Genomic DNA, 8,342 nt, shown 5'->3' on the forward strand with positions numbered 1-8,342 from the left:
AGCTGTCACTGGTGCCAAGTGAAATTTCTTCTAGGACATTTGAATTATTAACTATTTCTTCAAACAGATTGCTTTGGTTTAAGGGGACCCATGCACCAGGAATCTTCAAATAATCAAGTAAGTATTCTGAGAGAGATCACACAAAGAAGCAAAGCCCATGATGTGAAGTCCTTTGGCAGATCCCCACTATGGCCCATTGGCACCCTGGAGTACTCTGAAAATTTCAATCATGTTCAAGATCTGGAAGCCAAACCACTAAGTATGCAACGGTCTAATATATACCAGTACATGATTGTTAGACATTGTTTGGGTGGGAAATTTGGTTTCCCAATTCAATTGAGCTCAATACCACAATGAGCTAAAACCTTCAGCCTTAAGCCATGGTCATGGATGCCCCAGGTACTATCAAGGATGGATGACTTAGGTTCTCTACACAATAGTGTCTTTGAAAAACACCTGCAAATTTAAACCAATGCACAGTTTTTAGAGCATGTGACTCCTTATCGATTTCACCAGATGCTGGTCCACTTCTGAGCTCAATTCTATGTTCTGGTTATTATTACCTATAAAACCCTCCTCTTCCTTGGGACTGCCTCCTCTCACATGATCCTGTCTATCTCCATAAGTCAGCTGGAGAGGTGGTTTTGCATGTTCCACCTCCATCTGAGGTGCAGTTGGTGGAACATGTGGTGAACTGGCAGAATCAATGCAGGTACTTCCGCTGGTACAAATTTTGTACCATGCCAAACTCAGTGCCATTTCTTGCCGTGGTTATTTAAATTTATATACCTTCGTCGAAAAAGGCCGCAGGGCCATTTACAACATGGCGTAGACCTTGGGCTACAAAAATTCTACAAACTGTTCTGCGGAGTCTATGGAAGAATGGTCATGTTTCCAATATCATCTATACAAAGTAATCCAATCAGGCAAATCAGTTAAGCTTGTGTTCAGATAGACGGGAGCAAACTCGAGTCATTGATGACAGTTCTTTTGATCAAACTGCAGCTTAGAGCTAATTAATTGAGTGAGTGGTTGCAAGAAATTGAGTTTGATGGCAGTGTTCAGGGAAACGGATTGATTTGGCTTTAAATAATATTTATGAGGATGACAGCATTGGTATAGTATAGGTTGTCACAGCCCTCATCAATTGCCCCATTCTCTTATCCACCCTCATCATTCTGTCTCTGGTACCTGTTATGTATTAGCTTCTAATAATAGGTGACCAGCTACTCCCAGGTAACACACTCTCTCTCTCTCTGTCTCTCTCTCTCTCTCTCTCTCTCTCTATATATATATATATATAGAGAGAGAGAGAGAGAGAGTGTTAGTTACCTGGGAGTAGCTGGCTTATCACCTATTATTAGAAGCTAATTAGAAGAGTATGACTAATATATATATATATCAATTTTAGTCATACTCAGTGTGGACCCACTGAAATCAATAGACTCTACTCTGAGTATGACTAACATTAGTTATTACCCAATGATTCTGTAGTCTTACATTTATATATATTCTCCCCCCCCCCTTAAATCAAGCTGTGTGCAAGTCTGTCTTTCAGCTTCTTCCCCACACCAGAGGTGTGAGAAGTGATGAGATCAGGATCTTCCAAAACCCGCTTAGGAACTGTCAGGGACTGGGCAGAGGAGGAATGGTGGAGACCGCCTCCCCAGCTTGACCCTTTTAGGGATGAGGAAGAGGAAGACAGTTTAGATCAGGGGTCCCCAAACTAAGGCCTGGGGGCCAGATGCAGCCCAATCGCCTTCTAAATGTGGCCCACAGACGGTCTGGGAATCAGCGTGTTTTTACATGGGTAGAATGTGTCCTTTTATTTTAAATGCATCTCTGGGTTATTTGTGGGGCCTGCCTGGTGTTTTTACATGAGTAGAATGTGTGCTTTTATTTAAAATTCATCTCTGGGTTATTTGTGGAGCATAGGAATTCGTTCATATATTTTTTCAAAATATAGTCCGGCCCCCCACAAGGTCTGAGGGACAGTGGACCGGCCCCCTGCTGAAAAAGTTTGCTGACCCCTGGTTTAGATTTACAACAGGGGTTTGAGGGAGGTCGCAGCTCAGAGGCAGATGAGGGGGAAAGTTGGGAAATAATGGGAGAGGAAGAGGAGCAGGAGGAAGCACTGGGGGGTAACAGCTGATGGACACAGTGTCTTTAGAAAGCATTCCAGACCCCCTCCCAGAACCCGGCGAGCCTTGAAAGTAGGAGAGCAAAGAGCTCAAAGACAGAGGGCATGTAGCAGCACCCATAGAAGAGACAATGTGAATGACGGATGAGGAAGTGGAAGAGATGGGGAGTGGTGATTCTAGAGCCTCTCTGTGTAAATACTGAATAAAAAGCAGATGGTAAGAAACTTTTCCTTGTCTATGTACTTTCCTGGGCAACCAGCCAGGAGTCGCTGGCAGCATCTTGACAGGAACAATCGCTCAAATTCAAAGTGGCTATTTTGCCCAGTGGAGAGCTTTGGGCTTTCAAACTTTAGCATTGTGGAATGCTTCCACACTCTGTTCGATAGCATTGTTGTGGCACCCAGTGCATCTGAGCTGGTCACACTACCCTAAAACCACCTCTGCTAAACATATTCACAAGTTGAAGTGGAAGGAGGAGCATGTTGCTTGTGAACAGGGGGACCATCACACAGGCAACTGTATTCACTTCTTTCAGATGATTGGGACTCCTTAAAGGTATGCTTCACGTGTTCACATTCCTGCCAAGTGTAAGGAATCGATCTTTTGCTGTGGCAACAACTACCTACCCTCTGACTCAGGCAGCACTCAGACAACACTTCATTCCATTTTCCCCATGTTACTTTTCATGGGTTTTTTTGTGTGTGTGGGGGGGGTGATCTTTCACATGACAAAAAAGTCACTTCTGGAAACCTAGCGAACGTTTGCCATTCATTTTTGTGTTAATTTCTTTCGGGGCGGGGGGCAGGAATTACAACCCTGTTAACTCAGAAAATCATGGCAGTTTCATGGGAGAACAGAAGGGCACATGCACATCAAGGGTGTGTGTCTCTCTCTGTGTGTGTGACATGTCTAATGGCATCCACTGTTGCATCACACTGCAGCCATAATAGCAGTATATTGATCAAAACGTCACAGGTCCATAACACAAAAGGTAACACAAGGTGAAAGGAATGTTATAAACCAGGACTAGCATTATAACCAGAAAAAACTAATACAATAATCCCCACATCTGAATGCAACTTCAGTATTAGGCAGTGTAACACACATGCACGTGCAAAAAAATGTTCAGTTAGATTGCTTGCCACATAATTGCCTGATACCTCCAGTATTTCTAAACTCATCTTACGCTTTTGATAATCTACCTTCCTCTTCTGGGATTGGACTGCTGATCCTTTTCTACATTTCTTTCTATTGTACATTTAGAACATTTCAGGCGGTTTGTTAGCAACAGACACAGTCCTGGAGTGAACTACACCATCCTAGCTTTCATCTGCTGCCATGTCAAAGAACACCTGTTTGGTTCATTTGTTATCTATTAGCACATGCCAGAAATGCAGCCTGTGCACTGGAAGGAGCCAAACCATCTGGAAATCTTGTCTTTGAAAAGAAGAAGAAGAAGAAGAAGAAGAAGAAGAAGAAGAAGAAGAAGAAGAAGAAGAAGAAGAAGAAGAAGAAGAAGAAGAAGATTGTCAAAAGTAAGCTGTTAAATCATTATTTAGTCATCTGTCACTACGAGTGTGGAAATTATTACCAGCATTTATATCTTCACTCTTCCTCCAGGGAGCTCAGGATAGTATGCAACATTCCATTCCCCTCCCTTTGGCTCAGCCAATCACATGGTGATTGGCAGCTCAGGATCAACCAATGAGATTCATAACTGAGTCAGGATTTGAACCAGGGCCTCCTCATGCTGAGACCAGCATGCTAACCGCAATGGCTCCCATTACTTAGCTTCAGATCTATTTCTTCAAAGTCAATGATTCCCAAAGTATCAAGACCTGATGCATCTTCCCACCCATGCGTCTGCATGAGTCATGTGACCTGCATGAGATCACAGAGCCCAAAAGACACACTTTTGGGGCACAATATTGGGGCAAAATCACATGAAATCCTGGCGACCAAAATGGCTGGCATGCTCTCGTGGGGGGAAACAGGATGTCTCGGTTTTTCTGGAACACTTGTGGGGTATGTAGTTCAGTTCCATCATGGACTGAGTCAAGAAACAAGCTGCTCAGCCCCACTCCCTTGAATTGGAGGGCCTTGTATGACACCACAAAAGAACAAGGGCAGGAAATGCTGCCTGAATACATAGGAAGCTGCCTCATACCAAGGCCACATTCAAACCGTATACAGAATGCACTATGATACCACCTTAAATAGTCATGGCTTCCCTCAAATAATTATGGGAGCTTAGACACGAGTGGCCTAGTGGTCTAAACCACAGAGCCTAGGGCTTGCTGATCAGAAGGTCGGTGGTTTGAATCCCCACAACAGGGTGAGCTCCCATTGTTTGGTCCCTGCTCCTGCCCACCTAGCAGTTCGAAAGAACGTCAAAGTGCAAGTAGATAAATAGGTACCACTCCAGCGGGAAGGTAAATGGCATTTCCGTGCACTGCTCTGGTTCACCAGAAGCAGCTTAGTCATGCTGACCACATGACCCGGAAGTTATACGCCAGCTCCCTCAGCCAGTAAAGCAAGATGAGCGCCGCAACCCCATAGTCGTCTGCTACTGGACCTAACAGTTAGGGGTACCTTTACCCTTTACCTTTTAGAGTTGTTAAGAGACCCCTATTTACCCCACAGAGCTGCAGTTTCTGGAGTGGTTTAACAATCAATCCCTCTTCTCAGGGAACTCTGGCATTCTTGTAACCATTGGTTGGAGAACTGTGTCGTATTATTCAGATGTTTCGAAGGTTAGCTGGTTTCAGTGTACACTTGAAGAAAGGGCAAATTTGATAGATTTGCCCTGAAAGGTTATCAGAGTCCAATATCTCCCCCATCCCTAGATATAAGTATTCTGAATAAATATATAGGGTATGCTACTGTACTTCAAGGTGTGCTGCAGTGTGCCTTGAAACAGAAAGTCACCATATTGGATGGATCTTTCAGTACAAGACCAGTGTCTCCATCTCTCTATCAGTATTAGGGCACCGACATCCCTCTGAGGGGGAGAGAAGGATGCACTTAGTTGACATAGGCATAGCCTGTGGTAGCCGATAGGCATGGACGAATTTCAGAATTATTTCCACAAGGAAGCAGCTATAACAGCTTCTCTCCAATAACCACTGAAAGTATCCTTTGTTGCATTTTGTGACGCAGTTGTGCGTGGACTCCCACAGAAACCACCCTGCTGTGCCTAACACTGTGCAATTTTGTCCGATATAGCCTTGCTAAAAAAGAATAATCCCGAAATGTATATCTTTGGCTCTTCCAGGCATAGCTTTCTCTTTGCACGTGCAACTCTGTGGCAATTGCCAAACCGAAAGAATGTAATTCACATTAAGTAAGTATGACCTTCTGTTCTACAGAGACGAGAGCAATCATATTCATCACCGGCCGAAGGAAGTCGAAGCGAACAGCCCTGGGTAGAATGGAACACTGCCATCTTCTGTTTTGGCTCAGCAGTTGATCTATGGTTCTGCTAGGATTGAATTATGAGTGTATTACAGGAGGCTGCTGGGTTTCTCCTCTGAATTGTTGCTGTTTAAAGGCTGGTTTGTTCATTCAGCAGAATCAAGTGGCAAAGCTTTTTTCTAGAACTGCAAAATTGGGTCAGGGAGCTCATTCAGCTTAGTGGGTATCCATTTCCAGCTTCTCTCTCTCTCACACACACACATACCCTACCATTGCAAGTGCTGCAAGCTAGGAACTCCCATTAACATTATAATATAACATATATAATATAATATAATGCTATTGAAGGCAGGCAGGCAGACTAATCCAAGGGATAATACAAGGCTCAAAAAGGAGAGGAAACAAACTGAATCAGAAACACAGAAGCAAGGTGCTGGTGACTGTTTAATTTTGAAAATGCTACAATAAAACTTTTTTGTGCTATGTTAATTGAAGCATCTGTTAACATAAACATTAGCCAAGCTTGGTCACTTCTGGTCTAGGAACACAAATCTTGAACCACCCTGAGATCTATGGATGGAGGGCAGTATACATATTTGAAGAAGAAGAAGAAGAAGAAGAAGAAGAAGAAGAAGAAGAAGAAGAAGAAGAAGAAGAAGAAGAAGAAGGAGAAGAAGAAGAAGAAGAAGAAGAAATGCATGCCCCAAACACAAAAGGATGATTTCAGTCCTGAGAAGCCTGCTCTGTCTTTGCATTTTGACCGTGTTGGTTTCTGCTCCAACGATGGGCAGAGGAATGGAGCAAAATCAGAGACCAGCTTTACTGGAGACCATGGTGAGATTTATTTATTTATTTTTTTAAAAAAGTGGATATGCACACAATGGACACCTCTATCACCCCAATCCTCAAAAACCTGTCATCTGTACTTACTCTCTGCTTTGTTGTTTTAGCCTTCTGTTTGAAAAGGTTGCAAATCACCAGAGGAAATCCTAGAAGCAAGTGGAAAGAATGCGACAGAGTTAAGTACCAAGGATCCTCTGCAAAATGTTAATAGTTCTCAGCATGATATTTAGGAGAGAAGGGGATTTGTTGTGGAAGCTTAAACCAATGACAGACAGTAAGAGTGCATTAATTAAACAGTGAGATGTCCTACAGAGACTTGCTCAGTAAGCCAAGGTTATTTTAATAAAGGACAAAATGGACACAAGAAAGCCATTAAAAGGGGGGTTACCAAGAGAAGTTCCTTTCTTCTTAGTGAATATCCCCCCCTGCCGTATTTATTAATGGAAAAGTCAACGTCAAACTCTACCAGGGTTTGAACTGTGGGGAATAATAATAATAATAATAATAATAATAATAATAATAATAATAATAATAATTTATTATTTATACCCCGCCCATCTGGCCGGGTCTCCCCAGCCACTCTGGGCGGCCTCCAACAAATACCAAAATACAAATTAAAAGTCACAAATTAAAAACTTCCCTAAACAGGGCTGCCTTCAGGAATTTTCTGAATGTCAGGTAGTTGTTTATTCCCTTGACTTCTGATGGGAGGGCGTTCCACAGGGCGGGCGCCACTACCGAGAAGGCCCTCTGCCTGGTTCCCTGTAGTTTTGCTTCTCGCAGTGAGGGAACTGCCAGAAGGCCCTCGGTGCTGGATCTCAGTGTCCGGGCTGAATGATGGGGGTGGAGACGCTCCTTCAGGTATACAGGACCGAGGCCATTTAGGGCTTTAAAGGTCAACACCAACACTTTGAATTGTGCTCGGAAACGTACTGGGAGCCAATGCAGATCTCTCAGGTGTTATGTGGTCCCGGCGGCCACTCCCAGTCACCAGTCTAGCTGTCGCATTCTGGATTAATTGCAGTTTCCGGGTCACCTTCAAAGGTAGCCCCACGTAGAGCGCATTGCAGTAGTCCGAGCGGGAGATAACCAGAGCATGCACCACTCTGGCGAGACAGTCTGCGGGCAGGTAGGGTCTCAGCCTGCGTACCAGATGGAGCTGGTAGACAGCCGCCCTGGACACAGAATTAACCTGCGCTTCCATGGACAGCTGTGAGTCCAAAATGACTCCCAGGCTGCTCACCTGGTCCTTCAGGGGCACAGTTACCCCATTCAGGACCAGGGAGTCCCCCACACCCGCCCGCCTCCTGTCCCCCAAAAACAGTACTTCTGTCTTGTCAGTATTCAACCTCAATCTGTTAGCCGCTATCCATCCTCCAACAGCCTCCAGGCACTCATGACATGAAACCCACAAGCCAAGCCAAGCTGCTCCTAAGTTTAACCACACCATATTCCCCTGGAATTTCTCTCTCAACCCAATTTAGGAATGGTGCTTTGCACTCTTAACAAACTGTGTCTTCAAATCCACACATGTGTCTGCTCATCCACTGGATGCAATCCTGAGCAGAATAAGGGTTGTACCCAATGCACATCCTACTCAGAGTTGACCCATTGAAAGCAATAGGCCTAAGTTGGCCACGTTCATTTATTTCAATGGGTCTACTCTGAGTACAACCAATATTGGATTCAGCCCTAAATCCTCCTCTGCTCCTCTTTCCCGATTTCCACACAAGAGCATCAAGTTACGGAAACAGGTGCTTCAACTCACCCATCAATCAAAGCTTAGCCACTGGTGGCACAGCCCTGAATGAGAACCAACTCCCTTCTTCCTTTGTTTCCTCTGTTCCGTAGAACAATCTGCTTCCATGAAATATACACCGATCCTTCAAAGAGGATGGACTTGCTCCTTTGAAAGATCCCACCAAGGGATTCAAGGTGGGCTTT

Source organism: Lacerta agilis, chromosome 4, assembly GCF_009819535.1.
Source record: "Lacerta agilis isolate rLacAgi1 chromosome 4, rLacAgi1.pri, whole genome shotgun sequence".
In the NCBI taxonomy this organism is placed as follows: Eukaryota; Metazoa; Chordata; class Lepidosauria; order Squamata; family Lacertidae; genus Lacerta; species Lacerta agilis.